Source organism: Pseudophryne corroboree, chromosome 2 (genome assembly GCF_028390025.1).
Source record: "Pseudophryne corroboree isolate aPseCor3 chromosome 2, aPseCor3.hap2, whole genome shotgun sequence".
NCBI lineage: Eukaryota > Metazoa > Chordata > Amphibia > Anura > Myobatrachidae > Pseudophryne > Pseudophryne corroboree.
This window is the reverse complement of record NC_086445.1, coordinates 157,112,178-157,133,707: the sequence shown is the minus strand read 5'-3', so window position 1 is coordinate 157,133,707 and position 21,530 is coordinate 157,112,178. Positions and strand designations below refer to the sequence as shown.

The window sequence follows — 21,530 nt, the reverse complement described above, 5'->3', positions numbered from 1 at the left end:
ATTGAATGACTCCAAGCTATTCAAGGTTTTGATCTTTAAAACCATTAGGGAATTATTTATTAACATTTATTTATACAGCTCCAGCATATTTCTATGTGCTGTACAATTGGGAACAGCACAGTAATAGAGCTAAGAGGGCCCTGATCAGAAGTTTACAATCTATAGGGGCAGGGCTTTTTCTAGACAATATGGCTCCCAGTGCGAACATTAAAAATGTGCCCCCTCATAGAAAAACCGAAAATCATTTGTGCACGCAGTGTCAAAAGGGGGGCATGGCTTCACTGCAAGGGGTATGGCTTTGCAGGAAGACAACCTTACCACCCAGTTTCACGCTATAGCAAAGACCCTGCAATCTATCCTGCTGAACGTTACATATGCATTAAGTCTGATAAAGTCATCCACATTGTATAGCCTTAATTAAAATGAAAAAAGTAATTGCTGCCAGGAGGCTTTGGTGTGGGCTGCTCCCTGGACTCGCCTAGGACCTGGCAGTCCAGCAGTCCCTGTAGGAGCAGTACAGCTTGCAGCTTGGTCTGTGCCCTCCTGTGCTTACGCCTTCACTCGGGGAGTCGCTGAGCTGAGAAACTGCACATTGTGCTTTGTACAGTACATCCTCATCGGCGCCCCAGCACATCGCGGCTCTATAACGTGACGTTGTGACCTTACGAGGCAGCCACATCATTCTGTGAACTCCTCGCACTGATCAATGGGAGGCAGCACTGTAAGTGGAGCCATCAGGGGTCAGGGGTGGGGCACCCTGTGTGAATGCTCATCTCTCTGCTATATGGAAATAGGCACTTGATAATTGAGGCTTATGCTGGGTACACACTGTGTCGGCCATAGCCATATCCCATCGGCCCTGCAGCACAGTAGATGCCGATATTTCATGCAGATGCATCGTTACATCAGGCTGTGTGTATGGGCGACCCACTGACCAACCCTTATACCGGCCACAGGAACTGCCAACAATGATATCACTACCGGTTCCTGTGGCCAGGCATATCGGTCAGTCATGAAATGTGTATGCTGTTCGGCATACTTACCATATTGGGCAGTTAGTCGGGAGGGTTTGCCAGATGGCCAACCCATTGCTACAGTGTGTGCCTAGCCTTAGAACTACATATCCAGCCAGATTGCAGAGGTTCCTAGTGGGAAGAATGATCAAGTCAAACAGAAATGTGTAGAGAGGAACAGATGGGAAGTTATATGTGCACAGTGTACAGGGGACTTAATTGGGTAAATTAATTTATGGGGGATATGTGGGTGGTTCTGCAATTTCATAAGCCTGTCTGAAGAAGTGAGTTTTCAGGGGGGGAAAAAGTCAAAGTGTATAGGGGTCTTATAACGCAACACTCATATATACTAAAATACATACAGTAGTAATACCTTCTGTGTTGTACTGGTAACTTAAGGGTTCTTAGTAATGATGTGTCAAACTAAAGATAACCTGAATACTAAAGGGCAGCGACAGACCTACAGAAGTTGCAGTTGTGACTTCAGATGTCACACTGACGAGCTAAATTAAAAATCAGGATTTATCATTTAGGCCTTTCCTGCTTAATATTATTATTTACATTAGGGCTTAGCTCCATTAGATTGTTTGGAAGTTTTTATTATGCTGTCAGCATTTGTCGTTGCATGTTTGGGCTTTTGTCGGAGTATTGTGTTAGCCCAGATCCTAACCCATACTCCTGTTTCAGAGCTAATTTCCTGGAAGCAGCTTTAGCAGACCTCCAGAGGGAAATGTAGATCCATGATTAGTATAGAGTGGCATGGGTCACAAAGAGAGCATCGTACAATGAATTTGGTTTTGCATGCGGCACATCTTTAATCTAGTAAACTGCCTAAAAGAATAAAGTTCAAATATTAATGACCTTCCTTTGTTAATAAATAAAGAAAAAGATTTATAAGTATGTAAAGTAGATTTGCCAGAAAAGAGGAAAAGGAAAGGAAGGCTTAAAGAAGAACCAATTAGTAAATTGAGAATGCCAGGGATTTTTTGTGGACTATGGCAAAGAACCTAAATCTGTTCTTTGTTCCCTCATATCCTGTCCTTGTTATTTTTGCAGTTGCATCTCCTGTACCGTATGGCATATATAATAAAAAAACAAACCTTTACTTTTTGAAAAGGTCACGGTTTGTTATGGGGATAATGCATCGGAAACTCAGATTTTCTTTGTGCTTTAAAGATAATTAGTAGTAATCCTGAGTTGCTCTAGATTTTTATATATCAGTGTTTTCTCACATAACATGAGGCATTGATGTCCATTTAATGGTAAGTGGCACTTGCACAATCAATCCCATCCGTATGACTTATGGAAGGATGTCCTAATGGAGTTTGCCAAAAAACTATAACCCCTCTTTCAAAAAATATATTTAAACTTATTTAACTATTTCTTCAGGCCTATTACTGGAATGGAGATAAAAGTAATAAGACAACAGCTTCCCATCAAAGCTATATAACAGCACAGTTATTCATAAAAATAGGTGGGTGTCAAAATTCAGTTTGTATTGTTAATGGAAACACTTAGGGGTATATTTTAGAGATGAGCGCCTGAAATTTTTCGGGTTTTGTGTTTTGGTTTTGGGTTCGGTTCCGCGGCCGTGTTTTGGGTTCGAACGCGTTTTGGCAAAACCTCACCGAATTATTTTTGTCGGATTCGGGTGTGTTTTGGATTCGGGTGTTTTTTTCCAAAAACACTAAAAAACAGCTTAAATCATAGAATTTGGGGGTCATTTTGATCCCAAAGTATTATTAACCTCAAAAACCATAATTTACAATCATTTTCAGTCTATTCTGAATACCTCACACCTCACAATATTATTTTTAGTCCTAAAATTTGCACCGAGGTCGCTGTGTGAGTAAGATAAGCGACCCTAGTGGCCGACACAAACACCGGGCCCATCTAGGAGTGGCACTGCAGTGTCACGCAGGATGTCCCTTCCAAAAAACCCTCCCCAAACAGCACATGACGCAAAGAAAAAAAGAGGCGCAATGAGGTAGCTGTGTGAGTAAGATTAGCGACCCTAGTGGCCGACACAAACACCGGGCCCATCTAGGAGTGGCACTGCAGTGTCACGCAGGATGGCCCTTCCAAAAAACCCTCCCCAAACAGCACATGACGCAAAGAAAAAAAGAGGCGCAATGAGGTAGCTGACTGTGTGAGTAAGATTAGCGACCCTAGTGGCCGACACAAACACCGGGCACATCTAGGAGTGGCACTGCAGTGTCACGCAGGATGTCCCTTCCAAAAAACCCTCCCCAAACAGCACATGACGCAAAGAAAAAAAGAGGCGCAATGAGGTAGCTGTGTGAGTAAGATTAGCGACCCTAGTGGCCGACACAAACACCGGGCACATCTAGGAGTGGCACTGCAGTGTCACGCAGGATGTCCCTTCCAAAAAACCCTCCCCAAACAGCACATGACGCAAAGAAAAAAAGAGGCGCAATGAGGTAGCTGTGTGAGTAAGATTAGCGACCCTAGTGGCCGACACAAACACCGGGCCCATCTAGGAGTGGCACTGCAGTGTCACGCAGGATGTCCCTTCCAAAAAACCCTCCCCAATCAGCACATGATGCAAAGAAAAAGAAAAGAAAAAAGAGGTGCAAGATGGAATTATCCTTGGGCCCTCCCACCCACCCTTATGTTGTATAAACAAAACAGGACATGCACACTTTAACCAACCCATCATTTCAGTGACAGGGTCTGCCACACGACTGTGACTGATATGACGGGTTGGTTTGGACCCCCCCCAAAAAAGAAGCAATTAATCTCTCCTTGCACAAACTGGCTCTACAGAGGCAAGATGTCCACCTCATCTTCACCCTCCGATATATCACCGTGTACATCCCCCTCCTCACAGATTATCAATTCGTCCCCACTGGAATCCACCATCTCAGCTCCCTGTGTACTTTGTGGAGGCAATTGCTGCTGGTCAATGTCTCCGCGGAGGAATTGATTATAATTCATTTTAATGAACATCATCTTCTCCACATTTTCTGGATGTAACCTCGTACGCCGATTGCTGACAAGGTGAGCGGCGGCACTAAACACTCTTTCGGAGTACACACTTGTGGGAGGGCAACTTAGGTAGAATAAAGCCAGTTTGTGCAAGGGCCTCCAAATTGCCTCTTTTTCCTGCCAGTATAAGTACGGACTGTGTGACGTGCCTACTTGGATGCGGTCACTCATATAATCCTCCACCATTCTATCAATGTTGAGAGAATCATATGCAGTGACAGTAGACGACATGTCCGTAATCGTTGTCAGGTCCTTCAGTCCGGACCAGATGTCAGCATCAGCAGTCGCTCCAGACTGCCCTGCATCACCGCCAGCGGGTGGGCTCGGAATTCTGAGCCTTTTCCTCGCACCCCCAGTTGCGGGAGAATGTGAAGGAGGAGATGTTGACAGGTCGCGTTCCGCTTGACTTGACAATTTTGTCACCAGCAGGTCTTTCAACCCCAGCAGACCTGTGTCTGCCGGAAAGAGAGATCCAAGGTAGGCTTTAAATCTAGGATCGAGCACGGTGGCCAAAATGTAGTGCTCTGATTTCAACAGATTGACCACCCGTGAATCCTTGTTAAGCGAATTAAGGGCTGCATCCACAAGTCCCACATGCCTAGCGGAATCGCTCCGTGTTAGCTCCTTCTTCAATGCCTCCAGCTTCTTCTGCAAAAGCCTGATGAGGGGAATGACCTGACTCAGGCTGGCAGTGTCTGAACTGAATTCACGTGTGGCAAGTTCAAAGGGCATCAGAACCTTGCACAACGTTGAAATCATTCTCCACTGCACTTGAGACAGGTGCATTCCATCTCCTATATCGTGCTCAATTGTATAGGCTTGAATGGCCTTTTGCTGCTCCTCCAACCTCTGAAGCATATAGAGGGTTGAATTCCACCTCGTTACCACTTCTTGCTTCAGATGATGGCAGGGCAGGTTCAGTAGTTTTTGGTGGTGCTCCAGTCTTCTGTACGTGGTGCCTGTACGCCGAAAGTGTCCCGCAATTTTTCTGGCCACCGACAGCATCTCTTGCACGCCCCTGTCGTTTTTTAAAAAATTCTGCACCACCAAATTCAAGGTATGTGCAAAACATGGGACGTGCTGGAATTTGCCCATATTTAATGCACACACAATATTGCTGGCGTTGTCCGATGCCACAAATCCACAGGAGAGTCCAATTGGGGTAAGCCATTCCGCGATGATCTTCCTCAGTTGCCGTAAGAGGTTTTCAGCTGTGTGCGTATTCTGGAAACCGGTGATACAAAGCGTAGCCTGCCTAGGAAAGAGTTGGCGTTTGCGAGATGCTGCTACTGGTGCCGCCGCTGCTGTTCTTGCGGCGGGAGTCCATACATCTACCCAGTGGGCTGTCACAGTCATATAGTCCTGACCCTGCCCTGCTCCACTTGTCCACATGTCCGTGGTTAAGTGGACATTGGGTACAACTGCATTTTTTAGGACACTGGTGAGTCTTTTTCTGACGTCCGTGTACATTCTCGGTATCGCCTGCCTAGAGAAGTGGAACCTAGATGGTATTTGGTAACGGGGGCACACTGCCTCAATAAATTGTCTAGTTCCCTGTGAACTAACGGCGGATACCGGACGCACGTCTAACACCAACATAGTTGTCAAGGACTCAGTTATCCGCTTTGCAGTAGGATGACTGCTGTGATATTTCATCTTCCTCGCAAAGGACTGTTGAACAGTCAATTGCTTACTGGAAGTAGTACAAGTGGGCTTACGACTTCCCCTCTGGGATGACCATCGACTCCCAGCGGCAACAACAGCAGCGCCAGCAGCAGTAGGCGTTACACGCAAGGATGCATCGGAGGAATCCCAGGCAGGAGAGGACTCGTCAGACTTGCCAGTGACATGGCCTGCAGGACTATTGGCATTCCTGGGGAAGGAGGAAATTGACACTGAGGGAGTTGGTGGGGTGGTTTGCGTGAGCTTGGTTACAAGAGGAAGGGATTTACTGGTCAGTGGACTGCTTCCGCTGTCACCCAAAGTTTTTGAACTTGTCACTGACTTATTATGAATGCGCTGCAGGTGACGTATAAGGGAGGATGTTCCGAGGTGGTTAACGTCCTTACCCCTACTTATTACAGCTTGACAAAGGGAACACACGGCTTGACACCTGTTGTCCGCATTTCTGGTGAAATACCTCCACACCGAAGAGCTGATTTTTTTGGTATTTTCACCTGGCATGTCAACGGCCATATTCCTCCCACGGACAACAGGTGTCTCCCCGGGTGCCTGACTTAAACAAACCACCTCACCATCAGAATCCTCCTGGTCAATTTCCTCCCCAGCGCCAGCAACACCCATATCCTCCTCATCCTGGTGTACTTCAACACTGACATCTTCAATCTGACTATCAGGAACTGGACTGCGGGTGCTCCTTCCAGCACTTGCAGGGGGCATGCAAATAGTGGAAGGCGCATGCTCTTCACGTCCAGTGTTGGGAAGGTCAGGCATCGCAAACGACACAATTGGACTCTCCTTGTGGATTTGGGATTTCAAAGAACGCACAGTTCTTTGCGGTGCTTTTGCCAGCTTGAGTCTTTTCAGTTTTCTAGCGAGAGGCTGAGTGCTTCCATCCTCATGTGAAGCTGAACCACTAGCCATGAACATAGGCCAGGGCCTCAGCCGTTCCTTGCCACTCCGTGTGGTAAATGGCATATTGGCAAGTTTACGCTTCTCCTCCGACAATTTTATTTTAGGTTTTGGAGTCCTTTTTTTTCTGATATTTGGTGTTTTGGATTTGACATGCTCTGTACTATGACATTGGGCATCGGCCTTGGCAGACGACGTTGCTGGCATTTCATCGTCTCGGCCATGACTAGTGGCAGCAGCTTCAGCACGAGGTGGAAGTGGATCTTGATCTTTCCCTAATTTTGGAACCTCAACTTTTTTGTTCTCCATATTTTATAGGCAGAACTAAAAGGCACCTCAGGTAAACAATGGAGATGGATGGATTGGATACTAGTATACAATTATGGACGGACTGCCACGGTTAGGTGGTATAAAAAAACCACGGTTAGGTGGTATATAATACAATTATGGATGGACGGACTGCCTGCCGAGTGCCGACACAGAGGTAGCCACAGCCGTGAACTACCGCACTGTACACTGGTTGATAAAGAGATAGTAGTATACTCGTAACAACTAGTATGACGACGGTATAAAGAATGAAAAAAAAACCACGGTTAGGTGGTATATATTATAATACAATTATGGTTGGACGGACTGCCTGCCGAGTGCCGACACAGAGGTAGCCACAGCCGTGAACTACCGCACTGTACACTGGTTGATAAAGAGATAGTAGTATACTCGTAACAACTAGTATGACGACGGTATAAAGAATGAAAAAAAAACCACGGTTAGGTGGTATATATTATAATACAATTATGGTTGGACGGACTGCCTGCCGAGTGCCGACACAGAGGTAGCCACAGCCGTGAACTACCGCACTGTACACTGGTTGATAAAGAGATAGTAGTATACTCGTAACAACTAGTATGACGACGGTATAAAGAATGAAAAAAAAACCACGGTTAGGTGGTATATATTATAATACAATTATGGATGGACGGACTGCCTGCCGAGTGCCGACACAGAGGTAGCCACAGCCGTGAACTACCGCACTGTACACTGGTTGATAAAGAGATAGTAGTATACTCGTAACAACTAGTATGACGACGGTATAAAGAATGAAAAAAAAACCACGGTTAGGTGGTATATATTATAATACAATTATGGTTGGACGGACTGCCTGCCGAGTGCCGACACAGAGGTAGCCACAGCCGTGAACTACCGCACTGTACACTGGTTGATAAAGAGATAGTAGTATACTCGTAACAACTAGTATGACGACGGTATAAAGAATGAAAAAAAAAACACGGTTAGGTGGTATATAATACAATTATGGTTGGACGGACTGCCTGCCGAGTGCCGACACAGAGGTAGCCACAGCCGTGAACTACCGCACTGTACACTGGTTGATAAAGAGATAGTAGTATACTCGTAACAACTAGTATGACGACGGTATAAAGAATGAAAAAAAAACCACGGTTAGGTGGTATATATTATAATACAATTATGGTTGGACGGACTGCCTGCCGAGTGCCGACACAGAGGTAGCCACAGCCGTGAACTACCGCACTGTACACTGGTTGATAAAGAGATAGTAGTATACTCGTAACAACTAGTATGACGACGGTATAAAGAATGAAAAAAAAAACCACGGTTAGGTGGTATATATTATAATACAATTATGGATGGACGGACTGCCTGCCGAGTGCCGACACAGAGGTAGCCACAGCCGTGAACTACCGCACTGTACACTGGTTGATAAAGAGATAGTAGTATACTCGTAACAACTAGTATGACGACGGTATAAAGAATGAAAAAAAAAACACGGTTAGGTGGTATATAATACAATTATGGTTGGACGGACTGCCTGCCGAGTGCCGACACAGAGGTAGCCACAGCCGTGAACTACCGCACTGTACTGTGTCTGCTGCTAATATAGACTGGTTGATAAAGAGATAGTATACAATACTACTAATATACTGGTGGTCAGGCACTGGTCACCACTAGTCACACTGGCAGTGGCACTCCTGCAGCAAAAGTGTGCACTGTTTAATTTTAATATAATATTATTTATCATGTACTCCTGGCTCCTGCTATAACAACCTGCAGTGCTCCCCAGTCTCCCCCACAATTATAAGCTTTATATACAATACATTGATGTGCAGCACACTGGGCTGAGCAGTGCACACAGACTGAGTCACTGTGTGACTGTGTATCGTTTTTTTCAGGCAGAGAACGGATATATTAAATAAAACAAACAACTGCACTGTCTCTGGTGGTCACTGGTCACTGTGGTCGTCAGTCACTAAACTCTGTCTGCACTCTCTTCTAATCTACAGTATCACAGCAATCTCTCTCTCTCTCTCTCTTCTAAATCTAATCTAAATGGAGAGGACGCCAGCCACGTCCTCTCCCTATCAATCTCAATGCACGTGTGAAAATGGCGGCGACGCGCGGCTCCTTATATAGAATCCGAGTCTCGCGAGAATCCGACAGCGTCATGATGACGTTCGGGCGCGCTCGGGTTAACCGAGCAAGGCGGGAAGATCCGAGTCGCTCGGACCCGTGAAAAAAAAAGTGAAGTTCGTGCGGGTTCGGATTCAAAGAAACCGAACCCGCTCATCTCTAGTATATTTACGAATGTTTGACTTAGGGTTTTTTGTGATTCTGCATTCGATTTTCATTTGATTTTGCAATGTGGAGATTTGCTAAAGGCAAAATCAAATGTAAAATCGAATATAAAACCAAATCCCATTCCAAATTGAATATTGGCAAAGCATCGATACATTTACATAGATGAATATAGGATCCCTGGATTTACTAACATTCGATTTGAAAACTGACCCCGATATCGACTTACAAATCACCAAAATAATAGAATAGCAGACAACATTCTGTTCCCGAAACCTTTATCATATTGCTTCTAAAAGTAGAGATGACGGATGCTATGCCCATGGTTTTTCAATGGAGCGAATGTTGGTAAACTGCGCATACATAAGCTTCACACTGCGCATGCGCCAAAGTCTAATAGCAATGTCACTCGCAGCTTCACACAGAGTGATTGTCAGTCAGCCACCGTTTGTGTGCATTGACGGGTGAGTGGTGGTAAAAATGCAGGCATGTCGCGTCTATTTTTGGGGCATGTTGCTGTGTGCACTTGTGAATCCGTACTCAAGCAGCGTGCCTCTGGCGTCTCTGTTCATGGCCGTTGATTTAATCGAGCTGCTGATTATCGAAGGATGTGCATGTGCGCTGGGAATGTGTACGCAGCTGCGGTGCCTTTGTCACTGTGCCGCTGGGCGTCTCTGTACTTTTCAGGGCTGCTGTTTTTTTTTAATTTTAATAACTTCGCACATCCTCAACGTGTACAATTGCTGGTGCAGTTGCCATTGCATCTGTCAATTAACCAGGCCAAATATTAATAATACTGTAAAGATGGGATGTAGTTGTCATCCCGACGCATGGGATGCCAGTGGTCATAGACCAACTCTTCACTATAGACTCTTATTCTCCCACCTGAGTATACTCCCTTTACATGCTGTACCAGCCTTGTACACCCCGGTTCAGATTAGCATTTGCTGTCTCACCACCTGCTTTGTTACAGTTACTCTCTAGTCTATTAGCTCTCTATACCAGTGCCGTTTCTAGGGCTGGTCAAGCCGCACAATCGCACGGGGTGCCGCACCCACATCAACCGCATGTTAGTATTCTGTTTGGAATACTACTGAAAACGTCCCTCCCAAAATGGCTGTCGCCTCATAGCAGACAGTTATTAAGGATGCCAGAGGAGGCAGCTGCCATTTTGAAAAGGTAATTTTCAATATTCTGAACTGGGGGAGGCGCGAACAGATGTGCTTCTCTACTGCAGAGACCGATGGTAGGGGCCAGGGGGAACGAGCAGAACCCCTTGACAACGAGCAGAAACCCTTGACAATGAGCAGGTACTATGGCAGCCTGTAATACAGTAGGGGCACAATATGGTGACAGTGGCATGTGGGGGCATAATATGATGTCAGGGGCATTACTGTGGGGGTATAGTATGGTGACAGGGGCATAATGTGTGGAGCATAATATGGTGTCTGGGGCATTAATGTGTGGGGCATAATATGGTGTCAGGGGCATTACTGTGTGGGGCATAATATGTTGATAGGGGCATTAATTTATGGGGCATAATATGGTGTTGGGCATTACTGTATGGGGCATAATATGGTGATCATTACAGCGGTGGCTACCATGGCTTACTATGGTGCAAGGAGCATAATATGGTGTAAGGGACACTACATCAGTTAAAATTAGCCTTTTCCTGCAAGGCCACACCCATTGCAGCAAAGATACTCCCATTACAGTGAGGCCACGTGCCCCAAAAGGGGAAAATATCAAATTTGCATATGTATATACATTTTTTTAGTGTTTGCACTGGGAGCCAAATTGCTTAGACACAGCCCTGCTCTTTACCCTCTGTATCTCCTTTGAGTACATAGGGCCCGATTCAGCATGGAACGCTGTTCCAAAAGCGTTCGCATGGTGAAGCCCTCTGCAGTGTGGGCACGCGCAGAATCTACACTATATCTCACAAGTGCAAACGCTTGTGCCTGACTGACAGGCAAATGTATTTGCGGGGCGGGAGGGGGCGTTGTGGCTGCGTTTTAGGGGATCGGTCCGGACAACGCAGGCGTGTCCAGACCATTTCTGGGACGGGCCGATGTGGCTGTCTGACATCACACGCAGCCGCTGCGAGCCTAAACTTGCTAGAACATTGCCGTCGTGTGATGCGCTTGCATATTTGCAGGACCCGGCATGTGGGCCATACTTGGCCTCTGCTGGGCATCCCGCCGCATATCAGAATGAAGAGTTGTAGGTGTGCGTTTTTTCGCACATCTACAACTCATACTGCATTGGGCCTATTGTACAAATGATGATAATAATATGTATTGTATAGAAATTATATGTATTGACTGGTACAAAAAAACACTTTTTGCACAGAGCAAATTTTCTGTCACAAAAAGTAACACACACGCATTTCAGTCATGATGGTTCATAAGTCCTGCAAAATATTACTTACTGGTACTTCTACATGGGTGCTATTATTCATGCAATAAGCCAATGCAAACACTCATAACTACAATCAGAGACTCTAAGGGGTATACTTACTAAAGTGTGGGTTTTTAAAGTGGACATGTTGCCCACAGCAACCAATCACATTCTAGTTATTATCTTCTAGATGGTGCCAGATTAATGATAAGTAGAATCTGATTGGTTGCTATGGGGAACATCTCAACTTCTAACAAAAACACACTTTGGTAAATATACCCCTAAGAGACTATTCTAAGCAGCCTTTCCAGGATTCTGTAATTCATAGAGATATACAGTACCATGCTAATTTGCATTTGGTAAGCTGAACTAATAAAAGGTGCAAAGCAAGAGTTGTAAGAGGCATACAAATCGTGGTAATTCAACACCTCCTTTTTTAATTGAGGAGGCAAGTGGATGAAAGATGTGGTATACATGATCTACATTCATTAGGTTGGCCCTATGTGGTCGACAGGCACAAGGTCGACATGGGTAAAGGCCAACAGTGTCTAAAGGTCAACGTGGCAATGGTCGACACAAAATGGTCAACATCTTTTTTTGCATTTTTGGGGTTAGTGTGTATCGTTTTTTCATTTGGGACCATCATTAGTAGAAACGCGGCCCCTCGTAGGCTCGCTTTAATCGCCACGCTTCGGGCACGGTGTCTCGCTCCACTCCGCTCGCTACAAGGTTACTAAAGGTTATGATTTGTGACATGGATAGTCAAGGATGGAAAAAGTCCAAAAACATGAAAAAAACAACCCAAAAACATGTGTCAACCATTGTCATGTTGACCATATGAACCTGTTGACCTTTTATGTGTCGTTTTTTTGTCCATGATGGCCTTGTGACTGTCAACCATATGGGGTCAACCTAATGTATGTCGACCCCTAGTCCGGATCCCTTGGATGCAGATGTTACATATGTTACATTTTGAAGAAACTGAAATATTTACAGTTAAAGATAAATTAGAACTTCAGAAGTGCTATCAGTAAATAGGCTACCAACTTTTAAAATAACATTGTTACTATGATCCCTAGGTTAAAACAACTTTATCCATTGAAGAAACAAATTTTTCAGAAAATAGTTACATCCGGGATGTAGTTATGTGACCGGCGGTCAGGAAACCGCAGGTCACAATACTGACCACTACATCCTGCCCGCTCAAAATCCCGCTGGTCGGCATGCCGACCAGTAGGGACTATTCACACTTGAGGGTGTCCACAACACCCATAGAGTGGGAGTACAACCTGTGGCAAGGACAGCGAGCCACTGAGCCCGCTGCGTGGTGAGCGCAGCAAACCCGTAAAGGGCTTTGTTGCACTCCCCCCCCCCCTCCCCACCACCGGCCATCTCACAGCCGGGATCCCACCGTCAGCATTGTGACCGGCTGTCTCCTCACCGCCAGTCACACATACCCAACCCCCTTTATCCACTCACCTCTTCCATTATATGTACTTCAATGCAAAGAATATATTTTGATGAATTTAAATATGATATCAGCAGCTTAGTACCAAGTAAGTAAAGTAAAGTAAAGTAAAATAATAAAATAATAATAAAAAAAAAGTTCTAGGTCAGATTCTAATAACTCTTATCTCTGTTGTCATTATCTGGCCATTTTTCAAACATCTATATTGTTTTACTACTGCCATATTGTGCTGCTCTATGTGCAATGTCAGTGATAGTTTTAATCTATAACAAATGGGGATTAAATATTACCCAATATTAACACAGTAGTAATGTCTAAATACACATCCTACATCAGAGCAAATGGTGCGTACATTAGTTACGTAGTGATGACAACCCAGCTTAGAACACAGGGTCATTACTGCTAATATATAAAACACTACTTCCTGTAATGGGAATGTTTTTTCATTGGGTTTGGCAGCTAACCATGGCCCATATTTACAATATGGATCACCTTACTGCAGTCAGTAAGCGTGCATACCATACAACTTCCTCATTATAAACCTTTTAGCAATTACATTTTCAGAAACCTATCTCAAACACAATATAAACACGATATGCAGAATGGAGAGTAAGCGGCACTCACTCACAGGAGTACCATCAAAAGTACAGTTTTGTTGCTGAACATCACTCACTCTATTCTGATATATATATATATATATATATATATGGGTGGTCTTCTGTTTGCCGGCGGTCGGGCTCCCGGCGCTCAGTATACCGGCGCCGGGAGCCCGACAGCCGGCATACCGACACTTATTTTCCCTCGTGGGGGTCCACGACCCCCATAGAGGGAGAATAAAATAGTGTGGCGCGCGTAGCGCGCCACCGTGCCCATAGCGTGGCGAGCGCAGCGAGCCTGCAAGGGGCTCATTTGCGCTCGCCAAGCTGTTGGTAAGCCGGCGGTCAGGCTCCCGGCGCCGGGATGCTGGTCGCCGGGAGCCCGACCGCCGGCCAGCCGTAGTGAACCCATATATATATATATATACAGCAGAATAAAGTGAGTGGTGTTCAGCGCCTAGACTGTACTTTTGATGGTAGTCCTGTGAGTGCCGCTTACTCTCCATTCTGCATATTGTGTTTATTTTATATATATATATATATATATATATATATATATATACACGCACAACACAAAACTCCCTTTCTGCGCTAATTGAACTCAGAGTACTAGGGTAGGGATCTTTTTCATTAATTTGAACCGGCTGCCTTATTCCACTAGGTGCCCTGTTAGGAGGGACCAAAACAATAGATATACAGCAATAGTGACATTGGAGCCTTGGGGCTGTTATAACACCCCTAATTATACAATAGAGTGACACAGTATCCAAATATAATCTTATTTAAAAAAGCAATCAGTAGGTTCCAATACACAAATTTATTAAAATTTATAAAAAAAAACATCTGAAACAGTAATGGTATAAATGTTCGGAAAACGTTTCATCCACCACTAACATCCAGTGGTGGTCCACATAAGAGCAAGTGTACAGATATGTCTTTCACGAACTCCTCCTATACATATATACATTCGGCAGGCTGTCTGTGTTATACATGGTGCTGAAGCTACGACTTTGATGTCCTGTGCTTCACTGGTCACAGCTCAGGTCATCCTAGAAGGTTTTCAGACTGGGTCCTGTTAACCCAATTAAGGAACTCAAGATATTACCAAACCAAGCATGCATAACATTGCTACTCCTGTCAAGATATCTTGGCACATTAAGCTTCCACATTCCTGAGAAATTAAAGCAATACAAAGCCACATTATATTTGCCATTATGACCGGCCAGAAACAAGCAATGGATCACTAGTATATACAGTGTTTAAAAAAGTACTGTAAACTGCTAAAAAAAATGCCTTGTACTGTACTTGAACATGCACAATTTGCACCAAAAGGCCAACTATCTACATATCATAGTGAATGATCTGCCAGATGTTGAATATTGGACACAAGGAACAGTCTGATTGCAATGTATGAAATCATTGTCCAACCACACAAATGGAGCTCCATCAGTCCAGCGGATTGTCCAGTAAATGATGTGTGTGCAGGGGAGCGGGTACTTATTACCTGTGCCCAGGCCTGTTGGAGGAGCCTGGCGGGCACCTAGGCCAGCTGCTGAGGATGAATAAACTCTTGCCAGCACACAGCGCTGCTTTTCGATGCTGTTCATAATATTTTTTTTACATTTCTGGAATGGGCATGGCTCCGCCTCCTGGATTTGGCCATGTCCCCTTCTGTATCTGGGTGTGTGACCAGCTATACACATAGGGGGGTGATTCAGAGGTGGATGCAGCTGCTGTGCAAAAATATGCTAGTTTCTGCAAGAGGCATCAGAAAGAAAAAGACACCCACTGCCAGCATCTGACATCCTAGTGCTGCATCCACAGATGCAGCACCATATCACCAAAGGCACCATCAGTTGCCATGGAAGCAGCAGCAGCCATTAGAGTAGCCTAATCTTACTCAGAGTAGCCACCTCCTGCCTGCTTGCAAGGTCAGTAAATGTGCATTGGAAGATGGAGACTCCACCTCCTCCCCACCACCAAACGGACACAGTATTTAAAATTTTAATCAGCTTGGGGACCTTGCGTGCAATCTTGCAGGACGCATTCTGCACATGTGCTGAACGGCTGCATGTGCAGTGCCACAAACATCAGAGATGTACGTAACCACTGAGATTACGTAAATCTCTGAATTTGATCCATTCAGACAATTCACGGACAAAGGAATCTGACCGCAGTGTTTTTTTGCGGAGACTGCTAGCAGACATACTGCAGTGTGTATAAACTATAGCTTCCTCAATACCAACTAGCGGTCTAAGGGCCTAATTCAGATCTGATCGCTGGGCTGCCAATTTTGCTGTCCTGCGATCTGATAGTCGCCGCCTACAGGGGGAGTGTAAATTCGCCGTGCAAGTGTACGATCGCATGTGTAGCTGAGCTGCAAAAATCCACTGTGTGCAGTCTGTGCGCCATCCAGGACTTACTCCTCCAGTCCGATGAGAAGAGGCTGATCGGGCCGGAGCTGACGTCAGACACCCTCCATGAGAACGCTTGGACGCGGCTGTGTTTTCCCGAACACTCCCAGTAAACACTCAGTTACCACCCACAAACGGCCTCTTCCTGTCAATCACCTTGCGATCGGATTTTTCGCACCATCCCATCACTGACCGGCGATGCCCTTTGTTGTTGTCTGCGCGCGTGCGCATTGTGGTGCATACACATGCGCAGTTAGGATCTGATCACCCTCTGTGCGAAAATGCACAGCAGTGATCAGATCTTAATTACACCCTAAAATTGCACAAATATGAACACACTCAGGATCCAAGGCAGGAGCATACGGCAAGATTACTTTAACGGACACAAATAATACTGGACCTGAATGTTTAATATCCTGTCCAAGTAGCCAGATACTGTACTGTAACTGCTGGATTACAATGCAGGGCCGGACTGGCCCACAGGGGTACAGGGGAAACCCCCGATGGGCCCCGACGCCCAAGGGCCCACTCCCTCCTCTAGGGATCACATTACAGAGTGTACACTTGACTTACACATATGTTGCATTATACTGCACAGGACTATTGTATACATTTATCTGGTAATTTATCATGGATGTAGTATATTTATAAAGGAGCCCACACCATACACTCTCAAATGGCTATCCCATATCCTCCAACTGTACCTTTTTGGCAGGTACAGTACCTTTTTTTAATGGTGATTTTTGGCTCTCCAAACTTGAAAGTACAGGAAAAGGGGCGCACGTGGCCACACCCACTTTTCAAATTTGCACCGTTTTTTTATGTGTAAAATGTTGGAGGGTATGCTAGCCAAGCCCTCTGGAGGCTGACCACACCCCTAAGCATGGGCTCCTACCACTGCATTCCTCGGGTGGGCCCTCTGTTACAATGGGACCTATGAATTTGGTTATAAGATTGGGTGACAGGACAGGCTGGTATTTGTAGTTCCACACCAGCTGGAAAGCCACAGAGGACAACTCTGCTACAGCATGGGAAGTCTGTAATTAACCAAAAAGTCACAAATTATATGCAACACAAATTAACTGAATAGTCACACATTTGCAAACCCATTAAAATGAAAGGTTCCCTTCTGTAAAATGCTTCTACTGGCCAGAATACTGGCCTCTGCAGAATGTTGAAGTAAAGGTCATTATGGGAGCCAGGCTATAGTTAGTGAGTGGAAGCCTTTTGTCATATTGCCAGCATGGTTTTGTTTGATGTGGTTTACATTAGCTGCAGAGATCCAGGGCAGTAATCTTAGCACCTTTCATCTTCTGTTCATTGTTGGCATACCTTGTACAATCAAAAAGGAACTGAATCTTGCTGGAAGCATTGCCAGGTAGAGGCAATTAAATGTCTGCTTGGTCCATTGGCACAACAGAAAGAACCAGACACTGAGAATATTCTACCTGATAGCACCTTACAGATAATTTTCCTGTAGCATGTATATCATATGTACAGTAATGTAATCTTCTTCATTCTCTCCCCTTCATTCCTGCACTGTCATAATTCCTCCCCCCCCCCCCCCCCCTGTAGCATTCCTCCCCTCCTGTCAGCATTCCACACTCCTTCTACACTCCGCCACCCCAGGGGCAAAGCTATAATGCATGCAAGGTCAAATGGGGCTCATGTCGCACACCCTGTACCCGAAATCAAGGTTTGATCATGCAAAGGACAGTGCCATATTTACAAACAGATCACTGGAAATATGGAAGAGAAGGGTATGGACCTTTGGAGAGAGCAAAGGACCAAAAAAAGGAAACTATAGGCCTTTTCCTGGGCACACTTAAAAAAAAATTCTTTTGAAATGATGAAATTATTAAAAATTAACTTTTATTGATATATACTTAAGAAAAAGCGAGAGCTGGCATAAGTGTTTTGAAAGAACATAAGTGTTTGCCAGCACCAATGTGCCTGTTATGGGCAAAGTTGTATCATGGGTAAGCGAAAATAAATGATCCCTCATCCACAAGGAAATTCATACATATCCTCCATACATAGGAGTTTGGATGAATGAGGTCACTACGTCGATTCCGATATAATCTGACAGATACTATAGACCTGTGATCAGATTGATATAATGAGTCCCAAATAGCTTTGGCTGTTGGAGAGTAAAATACCTACGGTACCTAGTATTCCCTGGTGGTGCACCATCCAGGTACTGACCAGGCCCTGCAGTGCTTGGCTTCCAAGATAAGACGAGTTTGGGCATACTCAGTGCGGTCTGACCGTAGGTAAGTATGTCTCCTAGGCACACCGTTTTCCGAATATGTAGCATGTATATCATATGTACAGTAATGGCATACTCTCACTCTGTCTCCCCAAAGGGCTTTTGTGGGGTCCTGTCCTCTGTTAGAGCATTCCCTGTGTGTGTGCGGTGTGTCGGTACGGCTGTGTCGACATGTTTGATGAGGAAAATTATGTGGAGGCGGAGCAGATGCCTATAGAAGTGATGTCACCCCCTGCGTGGCAGACACCTGAGTGGATGGTCTTATGGAAGGAATTACGTGCAAGTGTCGACTCCTTACACAAAAAATTTGCCAAATGCGGGACAGCCGGCTTCTCAGCTCGGGCCTGCCCAGGCGTCTCAAAGGCCATCAGGGGCTCTAAAACGCCCGCTACCTCAGATGGCAGACGCAGATGTCGACACGGATACTGATACCAGTGTCGACGACGATGAGTCTAATCTAATGTCCACTAAGGCCATTCGTTGCATGATTGAGGCAATGAAAGAGGTGTTACACATTTCTGATATAAACCCAGGTACCACTAAAAAGGGTATTATGTTTGGGGAGAAAAAACTACCCGTAGTTTTTCCCCCATCGGAAGAATTAAATGAAGTGTGTGAAGAAGCGTGGGCTTTCCCCGATAAAAGATTGGTAATCTCTAAAAAGTTACTAATGGCGTTCCCTTTCCCGCCAGAGGATAGGTCACGTTGGGAAACACCTCCTAGGGTGGATAAAGCGCTCACGCGTTTGTCAAAAAAGGTGGCACTACCGTCTCCGGATACGGCCGCCCTAAAGGAGCCTGCTGATAGAAAGCAGGAGGCGATCCTGAAGTCTGTATATACACACTCAGGCATTATATTGAGACCAGCGATTGCTTCGGCATGGATGTGCAGTGCTGCAGCTGCGTGGTCAGATTCCCTGTCGGAAAATATTGACACCCTAGACAGGGACACTATTCTGCTAACCGTAGAACATATAAAAGACTCAGTCTTATACATGAGAGATGCACAGAGGGAGATCTGCCGGCTGGCATCAAAAATAAGTGCACTGTCCATCTCTGCTAGGAGAGGCTTATGGACTCGGCAGTGGACAGGGGATGCAGATTCGAAAAGGCACATGGAAGTTTTGCCTTATAAGGGTGAGGAGTTATTCGGGGATGGTCTCTCAGACCTAGTTTCCACAGCAACAGCTGGGAAGTCAGCATTTTTGCCCCATGTTCCCTCACAGCCTAAGAAAGCGCCGTATTATCAGGTACAGTCCTTTCGACCCCAGAAAAACAGGCGGGGAAAAGGCGGGTCCTTTCTGTCCAGAGGCAGAGGTAGGGGAAAAAAGCTGCAACAAACAGCAGGTTCCCAGGAACAAAAGTCCTCCCCCGCTTCTTCCAAGTCCGCCGCATGACGGTGGGGCTCCACAGGCGGAGCCAGGTACGGCGGGGGGCCGCCTCAAAAATTTCAGCGATCAGTGGGCTCGCTCACAAGTGGATCCCTGGATCCTTCAGGTAGTATCTCAGGGGTACAAGCTGGAATTCGAGGCGTCTCCACCCCGCCGTTTCCTCAAATATGCCTTGCCGACAACTCCCTCGGGCAGGGAGTCTGTGCTAGAGGCAATTCACAAGCTGTATTCCCAGCAGGTGATAGTCAAGGTGCCCCTACTTCAACAAGGACGGGGTTACTATTCCACTCTGTTTGTGGTACCGAAACCGGACGGTTTGGTGAGACCCATTTTAAATTTGAAATCCTTGAACACATACATAAAAAAATTCAAGTTCAAGATGGAATCGCTCAGGGCGGTTATTGCAAGCCTGGAGGAGGGGGATTACACGGTATCCCTGGACATCAAGGATGCTTACCTACATGTCCCCATTTACCTTCCTCACCAGGAGTACCTCAGATTTGTGGTACAGGATTGCCATTACCAATTCCAAACACTGCCGTTTGGACTGTCCACGGCACCGAGGGTCTTTACCAAGGTAATGGCAGAAATGATGATACTCCTTCGAAAAAAGGGAGTTTTAATTATCCCGTACTTGGACGATCTCCTTATAAAGGCGAGGTCCAAGGAACAGTTGTTGGTCGGAGTAGCACTATCTCGGGAAGTGCTACAACAGCACGGATGGATTCTAAACAATCCAAAGTCACAGCTGGTTCCTACCACACGCCTACTGTTCCTGGGGATGGTTCTGGACACAGAACAAGAAAAAAGTGTTTCTCCCGCAGGAGAAAGCCAAGGAGCTGTCATCTCTAGTCAGAGACCTCCTGAAACCAAAACAGGTATCGGTGCATTACTGCACACGAGTCCTGGGAAAAATGGTAGCTTCTTACGAAGCAATTCCATTCGGCAGGTTCCATGCAAGAACTTTTCAGTGGGACCTCTTGGACAAGTGGTCGGGATCGCATCTTCAGATGCATCGGCTGATAACCCTGTCTCCAAGGACCAGGGTATCTCTACTGTGGTGGCTGCAGAGTGCTCATCTTCTAGAGGGCCGCAGATTCGGCATACAGGACTGGGTCCTGGTGACCACGGATGCCAGCCTTCGGGGCTGGGGGGCAGTCACACAGGGAAGAAATTTCCAAGGACTTTGGTCAAGTCAGGAGTCGTCCCTACACATAAATATTCTGGAACTGAGGGCCATTTACAATGCCCTAAGTCAGGCAAGACCCCTGCTTCAAAACCAGCCGGTACTGATCCAATCAGACAACATCACGGCAGTCGCCCATGTAAACCGACAGGGCGGCATAAGAAGCAGGATGGCGATGGCAGAAGCCACAAGGATTCTCCGATGGGCGGAAAATCACGTCTTAGCACTGTCAGCAGTGTTCATTCCGGGAGTGGACAACTGGGAAGCAGACTTCCTCAGCAGACACGACCTACACCCGGGAGAGTGGGGACTTCATCCAGAAGTCTTCCAACTGTTGGTAAACCGTTGGGAAAGGCCACAGGTGGACATGATGGCGTCCCGCCTCAACAAAAAGCTAAAGAGATATTGCGCCAGGTCAAGGGACCCCCAGGCGATAGCTGTGGACGCTCTAGTGACACCGTGGGTGTACCAGTCGGTTTATGTGCTCCCTCCTCTGCCTCTCATACCAAGGTACTGAGAATAATAAGAAGGCGAGGAGTAAGAACGATACTCGTGGTTCCGGATTGGCCAAGAAGAGCTTGGT

At 45.9% G+C, this 21,530-nt stretch overlaps 1 protein-coding gene and 1 pseudogene across 1 annotated transcript in view; both read right to left on the bottom strand.

Annotated features, from left to right (window-relative positions):
* The window catches only part of FREM2 (FRAS1 related extracellular matrix 2), a 285,338-nt gene that overhangs the window by 85,375 nt on the left and 178,433 nt on the right, over positions 1-21,530 (bottom strand). The gene's annotated exons all lie outside the window — the stretch shown is intronic.
* On the bottom strand, positions 18,259-18,377 carry LOC135052600 (5S ribosomal RNA; annotated as a pseudogene).